The sequence below is a fragment of the Neofelis nebulosa genome, chromosome 10 (genome assembly GCF_028018385.1).
Source record: "Neofelis nebulosa isolate mNeoNeb1 chromosome 10, mNeoNeb1.pri, whole genome shotgun sequence".
Taxonomy (NCBI): domain Eukaryota; kingdom Metazoa; phylum Chordata; class Mammalia; order Carnivora; family Felidae; genus Neofelis; species Neofelis nebulosa.
The window spans coordinates 9,174,457-9,200,785 of record NC_080791.1 but is presented as its reverse complement, the minus strand read 5'-3'; the positions used below and the strand labels follow the sequence as shown (position 1 = coordinate 9,200,785).

At 41.7% G+C, this 26,329-nt stretch overlaps 1 protein-coding gene across 5 annotated transcripts in view; it reads right to left on the bottom strand.

Annotated features, from left to right (window-relative positions):
- POU2AF2 (POU class 2 homeobox associating factor 2) overlaps positions 1–26,329 on the bottom strand; it is a 490,852-nt gene that overhangs the window by 115,653 nt on the left and 348,870 nt on the right. For all 5 annotated transcript variants that reach the window (XM_058686716.1, XM_058686718.1, XM_058686717.1 and 2 more), the window contains one exon: positions 9,542–9,669. The gene's annotated coding sequence lies outside the window, so the exon portion shown is untranslated. The remainder of the gene's footprint in view (positions 1–9,541; positions 9,670–26,329) is intronic.

The window sequence follows — 26,329 nt, the reverse complement described above, 5'->3', positions numbered from 1 at the left end:
TTAATTGTTCTGGAATTTTGACAGGGACTGGTACTGGCTTTACTGGCTTCTCACGTTTATAGCCCATTCTTTCTTTCTCTTTGAAAACCAGAATAACATTTGCCAGTCTTAAGTCCTGGTTATTAGAAAATACATACTTAAACCACAGTGAGATCATCATGAACATATACTGGTAATCATACGCTGCCCGGGGGTGGGGGGTGGGGGGTGGGGAATATAAAATGATTAAAATTGTGTTGAAAAACAGTCTGGAATTTTCTTAAAAAGTTAAACATACACTAACCATATATCCAGCCATTCTACTCCTAGGTATTTACCTGAGACAGTTGAAAACATGTACACACAAAACTTGTGTGCAAATGTCTGTAGCTGCTCTATTTGTAATAGCCAGGTACTGCAGTCAATCCCAACGTCCATCACTAAGTAAAGGGATAAATGAATTACAGTATATCTATGCTGTGGAATACTACTTAGCAATAAAAAGAACTATCTGTACACACAACAACATGGATGAATCTCAAAATTGCTATCATTTAGCAATTCTTTCATTAAGAACCAGAAAAAGAGTGTGTATTACTCCACATATTTAAAACTCTAGAAAATATGAACAAATCTATTGTGACAGAAAAGAGATCAATGTTTTCTGGTGACAGGGGTGGACAGGAAGGGAAAGATGGAATTATAAAGGGGTACAGGAAACTTTTGGGGTGATAGATTCTTGATCATGACACGGGCTTCACAGGTGTATACATATGTCACCAGTAATCAAAATGTATACTTTACATATGTGCAGTTTATTGCATGTCAATTATGTCTCACTAAATGTCAATAAAACATAACATAAAGTGATTGCCTTTCACCGTTAGTGTTGGGAACAGAAAGAAGGCATCGCAGTAAGACACGTGTCGGGAGGTCCAATAGCATGTGCAGAAAGAACCATTAGGGTTTCATGATCCCTGCTCAAACTGGTTTCACCCATAGTTTTAGCTAACAAATATATATTTTGTAGTTGGCAAGCAAGGTAAATTATATGATGACCATAAAAGCTTTGGTATGGTGACAGCCATACAAACAAATGACTAAGTAAATAAATGTCCCATTAAATGAAAAATAGCACCAACTTAAGAGAAAGACGACCTTACTTCCCATTGGAGTTTCCTCTGACACATTATTGACAAGTGGCTCGTGTTGGATCGGGTGAGCCTCTATTTGCCGCTCTGGCATTGGATGATTATGTATACTAATTGGGCATAGAAATAGAATTTTGTGAAAACGTCCATCTTGTGAAGCTTCTTTGTTCTAATTTCTAGCATAGATTGCCTGCTGCTTGAACCCAAAGTATATTCCCTCTTACTGGCCCTTAAGCCAGCGGTCCTTATTTTAAATGCAGATTCTGAGGCCACAGCCAAGACACTGAGAAAGTCTGAGGAAAGGCCCGGGAATGTGCATTTTATAAATAGGTGGTATGAGACAGAGGGTCTGAACACCATGCTTGATTCTCTAAGCCTGAGGACAAAAAATGACGTCTCATCCGTACCATCCGTCCACGTTACAGACTATCAAATCTCCAAAACAGCTCCTTAACACGTTACCAGCTTTTTAAATCACAGGGTCTTTCCACATCTTATCCCTTCATGGGGAACACATTTTAAACCATTTGTATTGCTTCGCCTACCAGAAAAGTCAGTCAAAAACAGAAACTTTTCACAGCATTTACTGCTCTATCATCAGCCTTGGAGGTTTATAGATTACTGAAATAATTGTGATATTAGAGGATGGGCCCCCTGCTCTGCATCTGCTATATATTATTCTGCAGGCATAATAACCTCGATAAGCTTGTGTACAAGCAATTCAACTTCAAATGTGGGTTGGTGGAGGCACTGCGTACCCTAAGTACAGATTCCAGAACATGTTCGAAATAACCACTACAAGATGTTCTGGAATTGAGCTATAATGTTAGCCTAACAGATATTGGCAGGCATTCTTTTTTATTTGATAAAACAAATAAGGCAGTGGAATTTATTGTACTATTTAGTAGGGGAAACAAAGCAAAAACCTGTAAGAGAAAACAAAGAAGCTCTTTTGCTTTTAACAAAGAAACTAATGTAAATGCCTTAAAAGGGGGGCTGCTTATCATCTTGGGCAACTTGCCCACATCTGGACCTCAGCATCGCGTGCGTGGACTTCCTCCTCTCCTGGGCCCTCCCCCAGCCCTCTCTCAGCCAATCGATTGCAACATCCTTATTGGACTGACCTGCACAGCATTTCTCAGCTCGTCCTCTTGTCTCCATGGCCTGTCACCTGGGTCAGGCCTTCCTCACCTCTCACCTGACCATTTGCTACAGCCAAGGCCAATGCAGCGTAAGTCTCCACGTGTGGTCTTCAGACCTGCAGCATCAGCATCTCCTGGGAACTCGTTAGGAATGCAAGTTCTCAAGCCCCTCTCCTGACCTCCTCCAGACTTCCTCCAGAGACCGTGGGGGTGGAGCCCAGCCATGGCTGATTTAACAAGTCCTTTGGGTGACTGCTCGCTCAAGACTGAGAACCATCGCTCTGAGCGTCGTCCCCTTGGTGGGTCCTCTTCCTAGCCACAATTATTTTACCCACCACTGACAAAGAAAATTTCCAAAGCATAGATATGATCATATCGCTCCCGAGGGTGAAAGCCTTCAACCTCCCTGATTGTTAATACCGGTAACATGGAATGTCTCCTGGGCACTCCCTCTGTGCTAGGCAGAGTGGCTCCCAGCTGGGCATAACGGATATTTAGGACACGCACGAGGTGTGGATGTGTGACCACCTACTCTTTGTGGTATCTGCAGTGGTCCCCATCAGTGGCTCCCAGCCCTGGATGCACATTAGAGTCACCTGGCAGGCTTGGTAAAAATATACCACCCAGGAACAATTAGGTGGGTCATGTATCATGTTTTCAGAAGCTCCCTGAGACGATGTGTGTGAAACTGGGGTTGAGAGCCACCAATCTCTGTGACCCCTATCTTCTCAGCCTGATTCTCCCACAGCTAAGGTGGCTTTGTCCCCATCGGCAGTGGCGGCCACTGCCTTGCCTCTGGCTCTGTCATCCATCTCGTTCTTGGACAAAGGAAGGTAAGAAACTGGGGGGCGGTGGCTGAGCTGACTCGGCATCCTGTCATCTACAATCCACCCAGTGTCTCCAGTTTAGAAACTGCCCTGGCCTCTCTGCACTCCACTTTCTACACCGCAGCCTGAGTGAGCTTGTTAAATCTGAGTGGTCTTATGCTCAGACCCCTCCCTCCACCGGGCTTCCCATCCCATTGACAGTAAAAGCACGAGTTCACCCCATGACTTACGTATCTTCTCCTTTTCCCCCACCCCTCATGCCATTCACCTATTGCCTCTCTGGCCTTAGCAACTAGTACTCTCCCTCCAGCTTACTCCTCTCCAGCCACCCGAACTTCTCACCATTTCTTAGGCACACTCCTGCCTCAGGATCTTTGCACGTGCTGCTTCCTCTGCCTGCAATCATCCTCCCCTACTTAACCACTTTCCTTCCTCCTTTACCTCTTTCAGGCCACAGCTGTCATCTCAGTAAGGCCTGCCCAGACCATTCTATTTAAAATTGCTAACATCTTCTCTGGGTTTCCTGCTTTCATCTTTGCTTTATTTATTTATGGTGTTTATTATCTACCTCTCAACACAAACTTCGCAAGGGAGGGAGCTTTGTCTGCTGTATCCCAGGACTTAGACAAGTGTGTGCACATAGTGAGTGCCTAATAAATATTGCTAGAATGAATGAATGGCTGGGCCCATGCCCATCTCATAGTCCACAGTGGAGCCTGGGCCTCTGTCTTGACCCCTAGGTGGCCTCTCCTCTATCCCAGGCCATCTAAGACAGGATCTCTCCTCTGGCCTGGCCTACAGGGATGATAGAACTGCTTGGCACACCAGCCAGGGTGCTCATCCCTCCTGCCACATCTAGTTCTGCCTCTGCCCTGCCTGCGCTCCTCTGTTAGCCCAGCTGGCTCAGCCCAATCCTGCTGCCTATTTCGACAGGTGCCTATTGGCATGTGGTAGATACACTAAGTATATTAGTCTATACCATTCTGGTGGAAAACACCAGTGGGCAGGTCTGTCCCATTTATCTCGGGAGCTCTAACAGAGGATCCATCATGTATCACCAACACTGAACCAAGATCCAATGTTATATCTATTTATCTGTCTTTCTATTGTCCATCCTCCCTGGACTATAAGCTCCAAGGGACAGAGATTTCCATTTCTTGTTGTTGTTGTTTATTGTAGTTCTCCAGTGCCAACACAGTGACTGACCCATCGTCGTCACGCATTACATAAATATTTGTTGAATGAATAAACGCATCCCACGGTTATTGGTTAAACACGTCGCTGCCACTGCTGAGTTCTCAAGGTATGAAAATTAAATAAAAAAAGCAACACAGGGCACTGATTCCATTTCAGAGAATTTACAGAGTGGGCTGCCAGGATTCCTGGTTCACACCCTTCATCATTCACACCCTTTGTTGCTTGGTCCTGAAAGGGGAGTCAGCAAGAAATAAATCACATGTGTGGAAAGTCACTTTAGGAATGCTAGTAAAGGTATAAGATAACACAAATGGACTTTCACAGCCATATATTACAAAATCAACAAGCACCTATTGCAAAACCTGAAAAATTGACATCTAGACATTTGCAAACTTCCAGATGTGAGATGATGACAGGTGGGACCAAGCAGATATGTAATTGATATTTTTACTTTTCATGGTGAGACGCAGCCTTAAGGAACTTAGAAGAACAATTGTAAAGTAAGCTACATTCTCTTATGCTGAAGAAAAATGGCGATTTATGGTGCTTTCCTATGACGATATTTCCTGGGCCACAACAGTCTTGGGAACAGAAAGCAAAACAAAAGAAAACAAAACATCTGACACTTCTGATGGTCACAGAAGTGCTGGTTCTTTGTCTTGCCTCTGACGGGAACAGGAAGTACAGGGACAGTGTCTTATTCTGGGGGCACCGTGAAGGAGACCTGCGTACGTCATCTCATCTGGTTGTCCTAATCGTCTATGAGGAAGAAGTAATTATTCCCAAGTAAAAAATAAGGAAAATGAAGTTCAGCAAAATCTAAGTGACTTTAAGGTAGGAATTTGGGGACACCAGAAGGACGGACGTTCCCTCTGCTTTCCCTTCCCTCTGACCTCCACGCATCACCCACCCCCAGGCTCCTCCCCTCCTCAGCTATTTGCGAGACTTGCTCATGGCCGTGGATACACTTACACTAACACGGAAGCATAAATATTTAGTGCAAACAAAGGACATACTCATACTAAAAATCATTTATTGCTTATCTGAAATTCGAATGGAACTGGCTGTCTTGTATTCTTATTTTCTGAATCTGACAATCCTATTTCTGGTATTCCTTTGGAAAGAATTACTCTTTTTGTGCCGTGATAGAAGAGGATTTAACTAAAAATAACAGAATGTGGAGGAAAACCGTAGGAAGTACTTGTACATCTTAACCTCTTAAGTACTTGTACATCTTACTCTCACCTCATTAGCCTGCAATGCCACTAACCAGACTGGGTCGTAAACCACCATTATTTGTGAGCTTGTTTCTCCCCCAACAGATGATGAGAGGCTGCGGGGAGGAGGATTATTTGCACAACCCATTCCATGCGTTTCCTTAGCACGTCATTCAGTGCCCTCTCAAAGGGGCACCATCTGTTGGAGTATCCAAGCAAACTGGTCCCACCCAGAGGAATGAGGGAGGACAAGGGCGGGGGGGTGTGGATGATTGGCGGGGAGGTATGACCTTACCCGAGTGGGAAATATACTCAGTCCTGTGTACGGAATACACAGATTCCATATTTGCGAATTCACCTGCTGGCAAACATTTATTTGTGACCCCCTAATCAATACCTGTGGCCCTTCAGTCATCGTTCACAGACGTGCACAGAGCAGGAAAACGCCGGAGTCAATGGACACGCACGTTCCCAGCCTAACCTAGAGAGAGCAAGGGGAGGCTTGGCCGGCTTGTTTTATCTCTCCTAGTGTAAACAAGAGTCCTTCGTACAGTGTATTAGGTACCACGTCTTCCACATTTTTGTACTTTTTGTGGGTGATTTCATTGTTTGGAATGGCCCCAAAGTGCGGCCTAGTGTTGCTAAGCACAGAAAGGCTGTGATGTGCCCCGTGGAGCAAATATGTGTGTTAGATAAGCCTTGTTCAGTCATGAATTAGTCATGCTATTGGCCATGAATCCAATGTTAATGAACAATTTTATATATATATATATATATATATATATATATATATACACACACACACACACACACACACACACATATATATACACACATATATATGTATATATATGTATATATATAACATATGCACGATCAATATAACATAATAATATAATTAGCTATATACATAATAAGTCATCTTTAAACAGAAACACTTAATCAAACATGCTTAGGTGTCGATCTGTTGATGAAAGTATGACCATGGCTCACGGGAACATGGCTCCCCTAGGAGCCGTGATTCAGTATTCTCTCATTTAAGGTTCATAGCGACCTGACACCCTAACTGCTGTGCATAATGAGAATCAACTTCTATCTCCTAGATTTTTTCATTTCTAGGATCATGACAGTTAATTCATCATGCTGGCATATGGACAACTTTGGGTCAGAGAGATAGATTACTAAAACACTTCTCTCAAAAGAGGGAAAAAGCCTGGCAGACCGTGATCTTAGAAACTGGAGAGGGGATCCAATGGACTTGCTACTTTTTCCCAAAACCGAAGGTGATCCTTTTGAGAACATTCCAGAAGCAAGCCTTCCTGTTTCTGGCATTGGCTTTTTCTTTACAAACTTAATTTTTATTCCTACTTCTCAAGGAGAAAGTTTCCTGGCAGCAGGTGATGGTGCTGATGGGATTTTATCTCAGGATCAGATATCTTTTTGTTTGGCTCCGAGAAAAATCCAAGCGATGGATTGCTTCAGAGCTTGACAAGCATAGGGTTAAGATGTCCATGAGATTTTTATTAATGTAGCCAGGAGAGGCCAGAAAAAGCCGATTTATCGATGTCAGCCCCCTTAACCCCATTTTGCCTGAATGACTCAATCATCAATTGCACAGGATCTTGTTTCTTCTGGGAATGCTAAAGGCTGTTAGAATTAAATTACCATCGCTCAAACATTTTGTACTTGTTGCTTTTGAAAGAAAGCCTTGTCCAAAAGGCCTCTTATCTCCTGGAGTGAGGTACAGAAATCCTTGAACAAAACCAGACAGGTGGATTAGAAGATGTTCTCCGAGTCCTTCTTTCTTTTTTTTTGAAGTTAGACAGAAACAGGCTCTTCAACCCCTGACTGGGTGGGAGGTGTTTGTGAATCAGCAGCTCCTTCTTTCAATTCCCTCCTCCTTCAGTGCGTCAGGCTCAGCAGACTCAGCCAGGGGCAGAGTGGTGAAGGGACTCGCCCGGATTTTGCTATTTCTTTACCTCCCTCATCAAGGTCTCTGGTGTTCATTCTCCATCCTCACTTTTAGGGAAAAAATACCAAGTAAAGGAGTTTCTGAGAGTATACATTGATAAAACCATTTTTGGGGGCAACTGGCAATATCAGTTTGAATTTGGAATGTGCCTACCCTTTAACCCGGCAATTTCACTTTGGGAAATTTATCCTACAAATAAATACACACACAAATATCTGTGGATACAAATGACCACGAAGTCCTGTTTTTAACAGTAAAAAAAAAAAAAAAAGAATCCCCAAAACAACAACAAAAAACCCCTAGAATTAACCTACAATGTCATATGTGAAATCCATTAAAGAACAAGGCATCTCTCTCTGTACTGACTTGGAATGATGTCTGCTAACCAAACATGGCAGGCTGCAGGAAATGTACAGTATAGTCTAGCTGTGTGAACAGAACATGTGTGCTTAGAAAATGTGTCAAAGGATGATCACAATCTGTTGATCATGGTAATCTCGGTGGCCATTAGAATTGGGAAATGGCAGGTCGGGGGGAGGGTTGGAGCTGAGGGGTGGCTTTTCATTTGTATTTTACATATGTTTTATTGTTTATTTTATTACAGTAAACATTTCTTACTTTTATGCTGCTGTAAAAACACATTTTACGAAAGATTCCGAAAAGTTTTATTTTTCATTCTAGGAACTTCTGTGGAGAGGTAATGAATAACACCACCTCTTGGATAATGACACGTCACAGCGTTGGGCCGCTGTGTTCATGATGTGCTGACTCCATGGTCCACTTCATTGATGCTGGATGGATTTAGATGCTTTACGCCTCATTTCTGGGCTACCTTTCATATGGTTATCTGTGACACACTGAAGAACAGGTATGGAGAATATTTAGCCATGAGAGGATTAGCTGCCAAGAAGTGGGGTCCAGTTAGATGGGGCCTAACTGGTGTGCAAGAGTTGGGGGCTTAGAAAGTGACCACTCAGTCACTAAAACTTAATGACCTTGACCAATGTGATTGGTTCTGAAGTAACACTACTGAAAACTCATCCTTGACATATAGCAGGAGCAAGAAAGAGGGCAAGTAAAATGCTGCACTGATCTGAATCCAGAAGGAGAAATCCAGAAACTCTGCTTTCAACAGTTTCATCCATAATCATTTCAAAAGACATTTGTGGCCTAGTCACTGTATTTGTTGACGTGTGCTGTGTAAAAATATATTCTTTGAGCTTTGACCAATTGATTGATTCATTCAGTTATTCAGCCAGCATGGATAGAGCTCCCGCTATGTGCTAAGCCCTGGGTGTCATTTAAATAGTAAAACAATCACTCACTCATGCTTAGCAAAGCCCACAAGAAAATACTCAAGCATTTGAGTGCCGAGGAGGAGTCGAGCATAGCTGAGGTGTGAAGTGCCGACTTCCGTTACTACAAATCAACACTAGCGTCTGTTGTAATAAATTGCTTATTTGAAAATGCTAATAAAGAAACTTCCCTGAAGGTGATAGGCAAAATGTCCTCATTCAATTTTAAGCTGTCATGTTTCTTTTTATTTTATTTTATTTTTTAATTATTTTTATTTTATTTATTTATTTTTTTAATTTTTATTAAAAAAAATTTTTTTTTTAACGTTTATTTATTTTTGAGACAGAGAGAGACAGAGCATGAACAGGGGAGGGGCAGAGAGAGAGGGAGACACAGAATCTGAAACAGGCTCCAGGCTCTGAGCTGTCAGCACAGAGCCCAATGCGGGGCTCGAACTCACGGACCGTGAGATCATGACCTGAGCCGAAGTCGGACGCTTAACCGACCGAGCCACCCAGGCGCCCCATAAGCTGTCATGTTTCAAAACAAGTAGGAATCAGATGAGTCAATAGCGCAAAAAAATTCTTTTGGCCAACGTCCGCAGACAGAAACTGGGAACCGTTTTTATTTCAGATCTCCAGGAAAATATCTAAGGAGAGACGGCCTCATTCAAAGGAAAGGATCCATATCATCTACAAGGATCCCTCAAGGAGAAGATAACAGACAAGCAGGGGGTGGGGGGACCAACATAAAGACTCACCTCTGAGCAAATGAAAAAACAGAAACAGGCCAACATAGGAATCTTGTACGAGGACCTGTGAGAGCGGCTTCTGGCGCTTCCTGCCAAGCACAGAGCAGATCCCAGCTCCTCTGTGGTTCTCTTCTGGACTGAAATAAGAAAAAGACATTCATTATTTCTTCTGCCTGCCTAAGAAACATATTCCTCCTTCCCTCTCAGATATCACCTATTTCACTGCCCCCCCAACCCCTTTCTGTTAACCAACAATTTTTGCTGAATCTATGAGTCTGTTTTTTTTGTTTTGTTTTGTTTTGGGTGGTTTTCTGTTTTGTCTTTTAGATTCCACATATAAGAGAAATCATACAGTATTTGTCTTTCTCCATCTGACCTATTTCACTTAGTATAATACCCTCCAGGTCCATCCAGGTTGTTGCAAATGGCAGAATTTCATCCTTTTTTATGGCTGAGTAATATTCCATTGTATGTATATGTGTAGGTATATATATGTACAGGTATATAGGTATATATACATATTACATATGTATATGTGTATATATATGTTATACAATATTACATATTACATAATACATATACATTTTATATATATATAAATACATATATATATATATATATATATATATATATATATATATATACCACTTCTTCTTTATCCATTCATCTATGGATGGACACTTGGGCAGCTTCCAAGTCTTGGCTATTGTAAATAATGCTGCAATAAACATAGGGGTGCACATGTTTCTTCCAATTGGTGTCTGAATCTGTGTTTTGACACGGGTTCTCAGTGCTCCAGAGAGAAGAGAAACAAAGACATGTAAATACAAACATTCTTCACCCTGCTCTCACCCACCTGGAGGTGAACTTTGGGTTGCTACTTATTGTGTGACAGGCAGTACGCTAAGTATTTCAGTAAAAATAGTCAACATTTACTGAGCCCTTATGAACTGTTGGGTAACTTTAAGTTTTACATATATTAAGTCACTTGATCGTCATAGTTTACCTGTAAGGTTGGTGTTCTTACTCTGTTTCACAGAGGAGAGAAGTGGGGCACTGAGAGGTTAACTTGTCTAAGATACCACAGTGAGGGTTTGAACCTGGGCAGTCTGACTCCCAAGTCTGCTCTTGTATGTGATTATGACAATGCCTCTCCATTCTTTATCTCACTTAACTCTTACCCCAGACATCTGCCCTAGGGACAATTACTCTCCTCATTTCACTGATGAGGAAGCAAAGCCTTGAAAAGGCTGAGTGAACTTGCCCAAGATCACAAAATGTTTCATTTTGGTAGACTACCCTGGATTCAAACTCAGATTTATTCAGTTCCTATCATTCTCTTTTATAGCATCTTGTAATTCCCTTCACTAACCTACATACTTAAAAGACTGTACTAATATCTTCTAGGTCATGGAGATGGCTTGCTGTTGGACTAACGAGTTGAGTGAGGTCCTAGGTTTCCCACTGAGGAGCTGAGTGACTGGGTTATACCCCATGGCACCTCTCTGCCTGCCAGCCATTCTCTACCCTCCTCTGCTCTTCCCTGTGTTCAGGGACCACCTCATCCTGCTCATTTGTCCTCTGGCCTCCTGTTGGGTTCAGCTAATGGGGTATTTAACACAGTGCTTACCCTTGTCCTTCCTTGCCCCCTTCCCCCCCCGCCCCCCCCACTGTGGCCACTGGTCCCCTTAGGTGGCTCTTCTTCTATGGCTCTCACTCTCCCTGGAGGATGATAACATCATGCCTCCCTGCTAACCCACCACCCAGCCCCTTTGAGCCTAGAGATGATAACAGCTCTCCACTTGTTAGTTTCCGGGGGCTTCATCATGTCTTATGGATGGGTGCACTATTTCTTGACAGAGCTCTGACTGACTGAAGACCCTTAAACAAGGCATGCAGATTTTCGGCCTCAGTTTCCTTTAATGTAAAATGGGGATATGATATCTACCCAAATGGTACTATCATATTTCAATTGCTCAGGACAGTACCTGACCCAAGGTAAGTGGGCACTAGATAGCAGCCATTTAAATGACCATTTTCATCATGACTATTCCATGCCCTGAGGACCTCAGGCACTGATCACCCATGATATGTGACTAGGCAGGATTATCATAAACAGCAGGAATTCATGCCTCCTTAGCAATCTCAGTGGGAGTACAAAAGTGGGTCTCCATGATCCGTGACTCTGTGGCCAGTACACTCTTTACCTTTCACTAAGGCTGGCCATTAGAAATAACAAAGTTTGGTTTTTTCGAGATCATACTTTTTAAATTGACCACATGCTGTGCTTAATTCTTAAGTGCTTAATTCTGACAGTGACTTTAAGGAGTGGTTCCCAGTTATAACTCAGACGAAGTGGCCTACCCAGGGTCAGCCACAGGCAATGAGGCTGCGATTAAACTCATGCCGAACTCACATCTCTCTGTCCCTGAAGCCTGGTTCTGTGGTCCCTGTGGGAGCTGGAGGGGGGATGGCCATCAACAGCAGGATCTCCCTGCTTCCTTCCAAGAGGAAGCTCAGCTTTCTTAGTGGTGCATATCCAACAATACAACACTCGCCTCCCTTCTTCCCCCCACCAAGCCTACTTATTAATCTGTGATACAGGAGGCAAACTGGGCCCCCCAGGGTGCCTAATGAGTTTGGTAAGCCAGTAAAAGGGGCAATGCTGAGTCTTGAGGTGGGTGTGTGTGATTAAGCTGTGGGGACTTCAAAGTGAGGTCAGGGGTCTGTGGAATCCATCAAAGGAAGCTTCTTGCCAGGAGCCACACAGAAGGATGACAGAGGGAGAGGGACTCCTGCGGAGAGGGAGGGCTGGCTGGGGGCTCGAGAGGGAACAAGAGGCTGGCAAGGCAAGCACAATAAAGGCGTCAGCAGGGATGAGGCCTCTGCATCCCCACATGAGTGATGGGGTTCCTACTAATGAGAAGCTTAGAGACAGAGTGGGCCCCAATGAGCCCCGGAGGCAGAGGAGGAGACGAGGGGTGCCCGTGCCAAGAGCGCTGACAGAGATCTTGGCTGCAAAGCCGCCCAGGACAGGGAGCTCAAATTTGCTTTCTCATTAGCTGAAATATTTGGAATAAATAAACGGATGTCTCTGGAGCCCATGTTATTGCATTTGGAATCATCTGTCATCAGGTTTGGGAGAAGGAAAGACATTCACGCCTCTGAAGTATATCCATTTTGAAAATACTTGAATAGACTGGTCACTTGCGGGAAAGAAAAGATGCACTTATGTAGGTTTTCCCCTCCCCACCCCATGCTCAAAGAAAACACTCCATGTGTACATTAACCTTACAAAAAGAAAAGAAAAGAACCCCCCAGGCTTTCTTGCTGACTAAGAGAGAAAGAGTAGACAGTTGTCTCACTGAGGATGCTCGGCAGGGAGCTGGGGACCTTGACATAACCTTAACACATTTAGTGAGGGGAGTCTTTCTCCATATGACATCTTCTAGGGATGGGCTTTGAGAATCTCTAAATAAACCTCACACTGAGTAAATACCTGCAATATATATATATATATATATTTGGCCTGTTTAGCCCGCGTTTGTTGGGGTCTCCCTGCTTCTTGAGAACCAGACAAAATTGGCCTTACTTTTCTGTGGATCAATAAGGGGGTGACAGTTTCCTGGTCATCTCTGGGTCTTCCTCAGTCGACAAACCATTTCATCGGCCTGCGTATCCATTCCTGGTGTACAGAAAGCTAAGACACAAAACCAGGCTTCTTCCTTCACTCCCCCAGAAAGACTCACTTCCCCAGAAAGACTCACATACAACAGGGTGTGTTGTATGTGTAATCAGATCAGCTGGGGACTTTGAGGATCAGAGGAGTTATCTCCAAAGCAAATGTGAACAGACTTAAAATTGGATATTAGGTATCCTGTCCCGGAAAGTCCTCTGGGAACCCCTCCTGGGGATTTTACCGGATCACTTCATATCACAGGTGCCCCAGCCTCAAATCAGATGGGTGACCACCCCCCCCCCCCCCCGGCTTCCCATATTTCTCTGTTGTTACTTCCTTTGCTCGTCACACACACCACCACTGCCACCACCGTGGTCATCACCACCATCATCACAGCCATTATCGTCACCACCATCCCCCCCCACCACCACATAACCACCATCACCACGTGATCACCACTGTCACCCATCACCATCATTACCACCACCACCACATCACATCACCGTCACCGCCATCATTGAGGGCCCTCGCCAGAATCTCACCACGCTGACACCCTCATATGAGACTTCCACCCTCCAGAACAGTGAGAAAATACGTTCCTGTTGTTTAAACCACCCAGTCTATGGTATTTTGCTATGGCAGCCTGAGAAAACCAGGTATTTTCCCAGATAAAGTCAGTGTATCCCCCACCCCGCCCCCCAGCCACCAAAAGTAATTTTGTTATTGCCATTAGTACAATTGATCTTTTGACCCCCTCTCCTTCTCAGTATACAAGTGTCAACAAAGAAAAAAATCTAATTTCTCCCTTCAGGGTCCTTTGTAGAGAGGAGATGGCTCTGGACTTTGCCCCTAAATGGCTGGTTGGGCTTAGGTGTCTGATTTATCATTCTAAGTGTAAGTTCATCTGCAGATTAAGTGCATTAGTTGGAATAGATGATTTATGGTGAAATGTATGACTTGATGATTTACAGAGACAGCAACTGTAGATAATCCCTGAACAATAGCAAAACCTTATGAATAAATGTAGTATGAAGGCTGGGAATGCAAACTGTTGGCATCTTCTCTTGGAGATAATCTGTGCATCTGGAAGGATAATCCTGGGAAGGTGCTCCACACCTCATCTCATTGAATTTCACTTAACATTAAAATCAGGATTGAGTATGCAAGAGGTTGATAATGTGTTTTCCTTATAATACCCCCAACTTAGGGCCTACTTCTGTGAGGCCCTGGGATGAAATAGTTGAGACGTCTTTCAAGTTATTCCATTAATCTGAACTTTTTCTTTTTAGAAGAAGGAAATTTTTCTATCCTGCATCATTTAAATTCTTTGTCATTCTCTAAGTATTTATGGAACCCTTAATAATATCTCCTATTATGCTTGGTAACATGATCATTTATCTCAAAAAAAAAAGTGTCCTCTGAATCATCTGAGGATCTTGATAAGAAGAATTCTCTAAATCTCTTTTTAATTACAGAAGATTCAGAAGTCCTTTGTACACTGTGCTAAAGCACACTTCCTTCTTGGCATTTGCTCCTTCTCTATGAATCCAGAGGAATGCAAGAATCCAGAAAAAAAACCATTTGGTTTTATCTGGGTCAGATCTAAAAGACTCCTCATGGGAAGCATGAATTTCCTGCCTTGACAAAGATAAAATGATGACCAACTCCTCTGAATTTGTAAAACAGAAAGTTTTGAGACAGCAGCAAGTTGGGTCAAAAGCCAGCTGGACAATCCCTTTTAGGAAAAGAACGTGGGATCTTGAGTTAGGAAGTGAGAGTTCTGGTCTTGGCTCTGTCACTTGGGTGCTATTTCTTGCTGTTTAGAGGGACATTCATAATATTCTCCCCCAACAGGGTTGTCCTATAGGTTGTGGTAATACAGGTGATTGATGTCTTTGAGAAAGCCCAATAAATGGCTCCATCTTCCCTGATTAAACTCTGAACTAATTGACACATAACATAAAAAGAGTCAGCCAGCTTTTACTGACAAAATCTAGGCTGGTAAATATAGCTTAGTGTAAGAGCCAACAATAGTATGCTAACTTCTGACTCCCCAGTTTCAACCCTGCAACAATATGGGGCTGGGAGAGACATTTCTTTCTAACCTTGGTGATTCATACTGGGATATTTCATGTGTTAGATTCTTTGCTTCAAGATACAGACACCATTCTGTTTAACTTAAGCAAAATAAATATGTCAGAAGAATAATGAGGACTCACAGAATGGACAGGAAGAAGGATAAGAGTCAAACCACCCTAGGGCTGTGTTGGGTTGAGGCTGGGTTAAAGAGGCCAAAAGACAGTATCATGGCAGGATGTTATAGTGAAGACCCTGGCCTGTTGATGACTAGAGGAACAGCCATGTGTGGTCCCTTTTTTTTTTTTTTTTTTTTTTCTGCTTAAGATTCAGAGTACAAGTCAGGACTGTCTAAGTGGCTTAGCTTGGGTTGCATGGCTCTGCATGGACAAGAGTGAGTGGAGCCCTGGGTGGGTCCCATCAGTCTATAGGTATTGTCAAAGAGTTGATTCTGATAAAAGAGATCAGGCTTCTATTAGGAAGAGGAAATAAAATTTAAAAATCCAATGCAGTAACTATCATAGTATGAACTTTCCTTGCCTATGAATCTCATCCAGGGTTTGTAAACAAGGATCTTTAGAGTCTGTCCTGAGGCTACATTCTTAAGTTTCTAGGCTCATTTGTCACTTTTTTCTTCTTTCTGCTGATTGTTTCTTGCACACACTAGGTCTTTTCATGCTTCTATACCTTAGTTTTCATCTGGCTACAATACTTCTCTTACTCCTCATCTTTCTTATACCTGGAACACTCCTACTCATCCTTCAAGGCCCAAGTGTTATGGTACTTCTTACCTTCCTTACAATGCAAGGCAGAATTAAACCATCCCCTTTCTCCATTTTTTGTGCCATCATATATATGCACATGTCTCTATTATTATACTTATCATGTTGTATCATAAGTATTTATTTATGCATTAGTCATAATGATGAGGGCAGGGAATATGTATACCTCATACTTCTGTGCCTCACACTCAGTAGTGATTCAGTATGTTTGGTTTCTGTTCCTCAAATATTCACTTTAAGACTGCTGGTATGAATACTAGACAGGATATCAGAGAACTGACTCTGTCCTGGCCGTCCATATTTGTGGTCACATATTCACAATGTCTTAGTTTCCTTACCTGCCTAATAAGGAGGTTGTACTGAATTAGCCACTTATGAAATCAATAGTATCTTTAAAAAGATAGAAGTTAATTTTTCTCTCTTATGCAAGAAATCCTGAGATAAGCAGCCCAGGTCCACTATGGTGACACCACAAAGTTACCAGGGACATAAGTTTATTCCAGTTCATGCTCTGTCCTACTTAGAGTGCTGCCTCATAGCTCAAGATGGTTGCCTGAATCCATCCAGGCTTTATCAGTGAAGGAATTAGAAGGGAGGAAGGGGCAAAGGAAGGGCCATCCATCTCCTTAGGGAAACTCTCCAGAAGTTTTACAAAACACTTCCTATATCTTATTGGTCAAAACTTACTTAGTCATGTGGCCAAATCAGTGCAAAGGATGATGGGATATATAGTTTTTTATCTGGGCAACAATAGTGTCCCCTAAACATAAGGGTTCTTTCAAAGTTGAAGGGGAGGAAGGATAATGAGAATAACCAGCAGTCTCTGCCATACTGGAGTCTTTGGTTAAAGTTGTTGAAGGTTTCTCAGAAATTAAAACTAAGCTTAAACTTGTTGTTATTGTGGTTTTTAGAGTACATAACTTATTCATTTAAATTCAAGTTAGTTAACATATAGTGTAGTATCAGTTTCAGGAGTAGGAGTAGTAGTGATTTAGCACTTACATACAACACCCAGTGTTCATCCCAACAAGTAGCATTAAAATTAAGCTTAAATTTGAAAGATGAAAAGGATTCGGTTATACAAAAAGCTATATAAAGAATATCTCATGAAAAGGTAATAGCAAATGCAGTTTCCCCGAGGGGGTATGGTAGAGATCATGTTATGTGTTCATTGATTGTTCACCAACTCCTTTGTCATCTTCCTATTTCACGGCATTCTGGAAGACTACATCTCCCAGCGTTTCTTATAATTAGGCTGAGGTCTTGTGATTGAGTCCTGACCAATGACCCTTGTTTCATTTCCAGAGTTGGAAAACCCTTCCTCTACTTCCTTTCTTTTCTTTTCTTTTCTTTTCTTTTCTTTTCTTTTCTTTTCTCTTCTCTTCTCTTCTTTTCTTTTCTCTTCTTTCCTTTCCTTTCCTTTTTTAAAGATATTTTTTAAAGTTTACTTATTTATTTTTAGAGAGAGAGAGAGAGAGAGTGCACATGAGCAGGGGAGGGGCAGAGAGAGAGGGAGAGAGAGAATCCCAAGTAGGCTCTAAGCTATCAGTGCAGATCCTGACCCAGGTCTCAACCTCACAAACCATAAGATCATGCCCTGAGCCAAAATCAAGAGTCAGATGCTCAGTGGACTGAGCTACCCAGGCACCCCCTCCACTTCCTTTCTCATAGCAATGGTGAATGTCACATGTGTGGATGATGAGTTTCCAATATGGAGGGAGCCCAGATCCCTGAAACACTTTCTGGAGGAGAGTATATCAGACTCTCATATGAGTGAGTAACACTAATTTTATTAAACCACTGATCTTTGGGGTTGCTACCTCAACATATGCTACCCTATTTTGGCTAATATAGGTATGCTTAGAGAGTAAATAAAAAAGCAAGTAAGACCGGAGTACAGAAAGCGAAGTGTAAAGTGGGAGTGGTGTAAGATGACATTGGAGAAGGCAAAAGTGGAAGCAAGGAAACCAGGTAATGAGGCTGTTACAATAACCAGTAGATATGGTGCTGTTTGGCCACCGCAATGGAGAGAAGTTAGCAGGCTCCAGATACATTCTCGAGCAAGAAACATTACTTTTTTTTTTTTTTTTTTAAGAAAAACGAAGCTAAAAGAGGAGGTGTTTTGATTAAAGACAAGGTGGAAGATTTAGATCCATACCAATTAGTCTCCCCCTTGCTTCTACTGTAGCCCCAAGATTTCTCTACAGAACCCCAAGATTCACGGAGACACAGTTTGAAAAATCTCTGGGCTATATGATGCTGAAGGTCTTTCCAGCTCTAACATTCTGTAATTTTACTGACTTCTTACTTAGAAGAGATACAGCCTGGCCTATTTTCAGTCTGGATCTTTTATAAATTAAATGTTAATTTGAGGAGCCAGATTTAAAAAAAATAATTACTGAATTAAATCTTCAGACTATTGAGCAGAGTGCCAAAAAATTAGATGCCTGATAAGAACACATTTTTAAAATAATATGGGATATTTTTTTCTGATTCAATAACTAACATATGTTCCTTATGTGAACTCTAAAAAAAAGAAAATTACGGAGAGAGACAGAGAGATTATAAAAGTTACTTAGAGTCCCACAACTTGGAAATAACCCGGATTCATTTACATGTCGGTTTATCAAGGTGAAGACTGGAGTTGCCTGGGGCACGGGGCAGGGGCCTGGGGTGGGATAGTGCAGGCTTTGCAATGAGAAAGAAAAATGTATAGTGTGTGGATGTCTACTTGTATCTCTAGGGGCTCTGGGCTTAAAGGTATACATTTACAAGGACACAGAGGCACACATTTATATCAGACAACTCATTTCGAAACATTTAGAAGCAGGAATTTGGAGGAACTAGAAATAACCTATTTACCTGACTTAAAGGCTCTGAAATACGAGCCTATAGTGTGGAAAGCCAATAAAAGGCCAATGGATTCATCCTACAGAACTTGAGAGAGGGGTGTGTGGATAGGGAAATGCAGGGGTTTGGGAAAGTAGGAGGTACAGGGTGGGGCTAAAACACAGGTGGATTGTTGAAAATCCTCATTTATATTAGCAGTTAGGCTCCCATACCTTCTCCCTCAGGGCAACTGCTCCTCCCAACTCTGGCGGGTGGTGGGAGGTTTCCTTCTAGAAAGGGCAAATCACAGAGGTTCTCAAATTGGAGAGGCTCTACACAACTGAGGGTGTGACAGGGGCACTTAAACTGAAAACAGAGGATGTCAGCTGGAGATCTGCACACCGGAAGTGACAGCTCCCACATCCGGCCTCCCTAGGCCTCCTGAGTACCAGCAATGAAGCTTGTAACCTCGTCCCTAAGCCTAAGCTAGGAGACTGGAACATTTCTGTGTGCGAAACATCACGCACCCAAGAGTGAAGTGTTACGGAGACTACTTTTTGTGACTGTTTACAAACACAGTTGTGTCCCTAGACCTTCTTGCAGTCAAACCAACAGCCAACAAATGCCACACTGAGAAATTTAATTTCTTTTTTTTTTAATTTTTTAAAAGTTTATTTATTTATTTTTGAGAGATAGACGGGGGGGGGGGGAGGAGCAGACTGAGGGAGAGAGAGAATGTCAAGCAGGTTCTGTGCGGTCAGCACAGAGCCCTGTGTGGGGCTCGAACTCATAAACTGCGAGACCGACTGAGCCACCCAGGAGCCCCAGAAATTTAATTTCTAACAAAATTCCCACAAACAAAGTCTTCCCACAAACAAAGTCTTCTAACAAAGTCTCCACAAATCACCAGATATATGAAGAAATACTTAACGATGAGCTGAACAGGAAAAAAAAAAGTGACTGACCTTTCAGTATTCTCAGAGAAATGAGAGCAGAAAATGTGCCCATGAAAAATAGGTTTCTTTAAAATGGAAAGATCTTGGATATTAAAATGGGATAGCAGAAATTAAAAATTCAGTGGAAGGCTTGGAAAACAAAGTTGAGAAAATATTTCAAAATATATCTCCCTGGGTGCTTGGGTGGTGCAGTCATCAAGCATCTGACTTCGGCTCAGGTCACGATCTCACGGTTTGTGAGTTCGAGTCCCGCATTGGATGAGCATGAGCCCCATTTGGGTGAGTCCCGCTTCTCTCTCTCCCCCCTCCCCACCCCTTCTGGGATTCTCTCTCTCTCTACCCTTTGCTCATTTGTGCACTCTTCCGCTCCTGCCCCCCCACCCCAAAAATCTCCCAAATGTAGTGAGAAAAGGCAAGAAAATTAAAGAATTAGTTGAGGAGTTCCACAAGATATAAATGATACAGGTTCCACACACAGACACCAGAAGAAATAAGGAATTATTAAAGGCCTATTCTAAAAAAAATTTATGTTTTATTTATTTTTGAGAGCAAGAGAGACAGAACACGAGTGGGGGAGGGGCAGAGAGCAAGGGAGACACAGAATCTGAAGCAGGCTCCAGGCTCTGAGCTGTCAGCACAGAGCCCCACGCGGGGCTCGAACTCACAACCTGTGAGATTATGACCTGAGCTGAAGTCAGACGCTTAACCGACTGAGCCACCCAGGTGCCCCTTAAAGGTCTATTCCAAAAATATTGTTCAGACTATAGGAATTAAGTTTTGAAGAACAGGCAGCATGTTTGGTCAATAAAACGAATGATGAGAAACAGAAACGAGAAGCAAAACAAGGCATATTATCATAGAAACGTTAGGACACATTTCTCTATAGAAATTTCTCTGTAGAAATTTGGACTCACATCTCATTGTATAATTGGAAAACCTTCCAGAGATTGAGGAGGCAGATAGGTTACACACAAATGGCTGGGAATCAGAATAGGACCAGACTCCTGAAAACAGTATGGGAAGCTAGAGACAAGGGAGTTACAAAACAGAGTTCTATATACAGTCTAACCGACAACCAAGCATAAAAGTAGAAGAAAGATATTTTGGGACCTGAAGGTTCTTAATATTTTTAGGTCCCAGGCATCCTTTTTTTGGAAGCTCCTAAAGGATGTGCTTCCTTAACGACTGGGCATCATCCAAGAGAGAAGGCCAGGTGTCCTGGAAACAGGGTTTAGAATGAGTGGAAGGCAATTCCCAGGGGGACCCAGAAGAAAGGTCTCAGGACAACTGATGAGTGGCATCCGTCTGGTCCAGTTCAGAGCCGCAGGAGAGAGTGCTCCATCCAGCAGGGAAGTCTGCAAAGGAAAGACTCCATAGTCTTTTGGCGTGCTGGAATTCTGCTCTGGCAGAGAGTGGGCCTTGAACTTGTGACAGTCACACACTGAACCGACCAACTGGACTCGGGGAGGAAATTGTTGATTCCAGGGAACAAGATACAACGGAGGAAAGGAAATGAAACGAGAATACACTGCCTGGATCTACTTTGCATTGTCTTTACAGAGTCATACAGTATAAACAATAAACATTGATTAAATTGAAAAGGGTGCAAGACCTATCTCAGAAGAATAGGAGATGACTTACACGTTGGTGCGTGTGGGGATGATGGGTGGGGCTGACGGGAAATCTCCTCACCCGCACCAGGAATCAGGAGAGGTGGTGCACGTGTAAACATTCATAAAGGAGCAGTACGAACAAGCTGTTTAGAAATGTGGAGGTAAACACCAGGACAGACAGCCAGAGACATCGAAAAGTGTTTTGTTCCTGGGGAATTGGAATTAGGAAAGAAGACGGATGGGCAGGTGTCTGATTTTTTGTACATTATCTTAATTAATAAGAATGAAATGAAATTTTAAAAAGACATTATTTTGGGGCTCCTGGGTGGCTTAGTTGGTTAAGTGTCCAACTTCGGCTCAAGTCGTGATCTCACGGGCTGTGAGTTCGAGCCCCGCGTCGGGCTCTGTGCTGACAGCTCAGAGCCTGGAGCCTGCATCAGATTCTGTGTTGCCCTCTCTCTCTGCCCCTTCCCCACCTCACGCCCTGTCTCTCTCTCTCTCTCTCTCTCTCTCTCTCAAAAATAATAAACTTAAAGGACATTATTTTGCACATTATTTTAATTAATAAGAATGAAATGAAATTTAAAAGGAAAAAGCACTATCTTAAAATCTAACATTTGGACTCACATCTCATTGTATAATTCTTATGGAATTATAAATATTCTGATTTGTTAGCCAAACATCTAATGATCTGAAAAAAATTCCAAAGCAGGAAAGTAGAAAAGCTTCAAAGTTTCCTGTTCCTTTCTCACAAATTATTTGAAAAAACCATGCAGTCTATTTGAAAGTATTTCATGATATCTAAATATATTCAGAAGGACATTCAAGAAATATTTTTGAATAAAAAACTGAGCATGAGTAGTAGTAAATGTTCCAAGTTTTTAAAATAATGAGGCTGTACTTTTTTCAACCATAAAAGTTATAGATTATGTGCCGTCTGTATTTAAATTCAATGCTACTTAGCACAGGGTCTGGCCATACATATGGGAGATGCTCGCTAAGTATTTGGAAGGAATTGACATTTCTGAGTGCCCTGGAGACCTGACTGTGCCAAGAATTAAGGGTGGGGGTGCTCTCTGTTGACTGGCTACAATTTGATTTCTCACTTTTCTGTTGGAATGAAAACGGAATTCACAAATTCCTAGAGGCTTTTACTAGGAGTGAAATTCCAAGCTTTTATGATCTTTGTCTGTAAAGGAACTTACTGGACTCCATGCCTTAGATTACTGACCCGCATCTGGATTCTAGATGGATTCATGGTTTTCCTCATAGTCTATAAATCACACATCCAAAATGAAACCTCTTTAATCCTCTCCAGCCCCAGCTGCTTGTCAGTATCTTGTTAGTAAGTGAAGAACATTATCATATAAAAAGCCTTTTTGAGTTAGGAAATGTTTTTTGTTTCCCCCCATTCTTATTTATATGAATCTTATATGAATTAATTGTGTTCTTCTGCAATTAAAAACTTCCTTTCCTACTAGACCTAAGATACATACATCTTTCTACATGTTATTGATGTTCCTGAATATTTTGTTTCAAGTATGTGATAGACAATAATTCTTATATTGAAAAAATCTTCCTTTCCATGTATTGTTAGTGCTGCTGATATTGTCTTTTTAAGTAGTGTTTTCCCACTTTTTTTTAATTTACTTTTACTATTACTTTTTAAATGCTTATTTATTTTTGAAAGAGAGAGTGAGCATGGGGGAGGAGCAGAGAGAGAGAAAGAAACACAGAATCTGAAGCAGGTTCCAGGCTCTGAGCTGTCAGCAGAGTCTGATGAAGGGCTCGATCCCATGAACTGGGAGATCATGAGCAGAGCCGAAATCAAGAGTCAGACACTTAACTGACTGAGCTATCCAGGTGCCCCTCCCACTTATTTTTAAGGTAATATTCAATCAATACATACTTATTGTTTATTGGAAGTGTAGGACAAAACACCACCCAAAACATAACACCTTCTAGAATGCTCACCATGAGATACTGTTCTAAATATTTTACTTATGGGGCACCTGGGTGGCTTAGTCAGTTAAGTGTCTGCCTTTGGCTCAGGTCAATGATCTCATGGTTTGTGAGTCTGAGCCCTGATCAGGCTGTCTGCCCTCGGCACACAGCCTGCTTTGGATCCTCTGTACCTGCCCCCTCTTTCCTCTTCTCTGACTTGCACTCTCTCTCAGTGTCTCTCTCAAGCAAATAAACTTTAAAATAACTAAGTATTTTACGTATAGAAACTCACACAATCCTCCTGTATTAGTTTTCACTGCTGCTATAACAAATTATCACAAGGTTAGTGAAATAAAACAATATACATCTCTTATCTTACAGTTTGGTAGTTTAAGAGTTCCACAGGGTCTCACTGGGCTCAAGTCAGGTTGGCAGCAGGGCTGAGTTTTGTTTCTAGAAGCTCTAGGAAGGAACGCTTCCTTTCCTTTTCCAGCTTCCAGACTGTCCATGTTCCTAGGCTCATGGCCTCTTCCTCCTTCTTGAAAGCCAGCCACACAGCACACCTCAAACACAGCTTCCATTGTCACATCTCTGTCTCAGACTCCCTTCTTCCACCTCTCTCTTCCACTTTGAAGGATGCTTGGGCCCAGCTCAGTAACCCCACATAACCTCCCTATTTGAAGGTCAGCTGATGAGCAACCTTAATTCCCTCTGCAACTTAACCTCCCTCTGCTATAGAAAGCAATGCACTCAGTTTCTGGGGATCGGGATTTTAGGCATATTATTCTGTCTACCAGACCTCTTGACGACACTAAAGTACCCACGAGGGCTACTGTTGTTTTTGCCCCCACTTTGTATACAAGGCATAGAGAAGCTATGCAAATTTCCTGCGATCACAAAGCTACGCTTTGAGGGGCGCCCGGGTGGCTGAGTCAGTTAAGCGTCTGACTCTTGATTTCGGCTCAGGTCATGATCTCACAGTTCGTGGGACTGAACCCCTCATCAAGCTCTGTGCTGAGAGCTCAGATTCTCTCTTTCCCTGGGATTCTCTCTCTCCACCGCTCCCTCACTTGTGCAAATGTGCTCTCAACCTAAACAATAAATAAATAAAACTTAAATAGAATAAATAAATAAACAAACAAACAAACATTAAAAAAAAGCAAAAACAAAAACACAAAGCTAAGATTTGAACCCAGGCAGTCTGGTTCTGGAGCTGTTGCTCTTAACAGCTACCTTGACGTCAAGATAACTCAACACCAGCGTACTGTTGTACTTTTTACTTTAATGTCTTTATTTTTAGGCACTTTTCTTTTTTTTACATAATTGTTAGATAATGATTATAATTTTGTAGCCTTTTTCCTTATTCTATTTTTACTTAACATTACTACATGAACTTGGCCCTGTATCTTTAAAATGTCTGTATGGCCTTCTAGTTCAGTGTCAGGGCCTTTGCACGTACTGTTTCCCCTGCCTTCAGCGCTCCTCTGTATATCCATATGGCTTACTCCCTTTCACTTCACTGGGAAAACGTCATCTCATCAAGCAAGCCTCCCTGACCACTGTTGCTAAAAAGAGTAAACTACCACTATCAGTCCTCAAACCCTGCTTTATTTTCTTCACAGTACTTATCACTAATTGATTTCATGGAATGGACCTAAGTATGTACTCATTATTTGTCTCCCCTACTAGAATGTAATCTCTACACGGACAGGGATTTTATTTTGCTCATTGATGTAGGCATTCAGTAAGTATTCTTGAATAAACGAATGAATAGTGAAAATTTTTAATCACAGAAAGCATTTATGAAGCTACTAGCCTAGCACGTCTCAGCTGTCCTCGTGTTCTCTTCAATACCCATTTGTAAATATAATTTTACGTATTTAATTATACCATAGTGGCAATTACATGTGCACGTGTTTTAACTAAATATTAAATCTTAGGCATGCATCTAACCTTTCACAGATAATTTAACCTCTTTGAGCTCATTTCCTAGTTAGGAAAAGAATATTTAGATTATTATGTTAAATATAATAACATAAGTAAAGTACCCAGATAATCCGTGACAAATAGTTTTACTAAGCAAATTATTAGTTTCCTTTGCTTTGATTCCATTTCCAATATATTGCTCTTACAAAATAATGCTTCACTGAACATTTGTTATTGATATTTTTGTATTTATTTGCTTTTGGATAAATAACCAGGAGTGGTATTCCTGTGTTGGAGTGGCTCAAAATCTTCACTAAATTAATAAAATTCAATCCACTTAGGATAAATATTCATCTCGGTTTTAAGTGTGAATTTCCCTAAGGACAGATAACTGATATTTTTCTTTATAGTGTATTTTATTTAGAGTATAAATGTTTTACTATTTCAGAAACATTTTCTTCTCTTCCTAATAATATTTTAAGTCTTCTGAGGTGTAAACTCTATTTTATGCCTTAAAACTATTCAGTGTTTTGCTTAAAATTGGGAAATGATTTCAACCCTTTCTGGGACAAGTGGATTGCTCACTTACTCTAGCTCTGGATCTCCTTTGAATTTCTTAGAATTGATGCCCAAATTATTTCCTTCTAAGTTTTTTTTTTTTTAATTTGACAAATCTTTCTAATTTAATAGTTGCTCTTAAAAATAGATTCATCATCAGTTTGTTGCTATAGTTGTTAATATCTTTTCTGGTCTTAATTTAGTCACAGCATCTGTGCAAATGGTACGAAAGTTATTTATTACTCTATCATCCAGAGGGGACGCTTGATTCCTGACATTTATATTCCCTCGAATATAAAAACCAGATAAAAAGAAAATCAAACTTCATGCTCTGGGAACTGAACAGATTGCTTACCATGGTTAGTAAGAAAATGCCCTCCCCCGCCTCCTCTCCCTGAATTATAAATACATTTTCATGGATTGTGTCCCTGAGT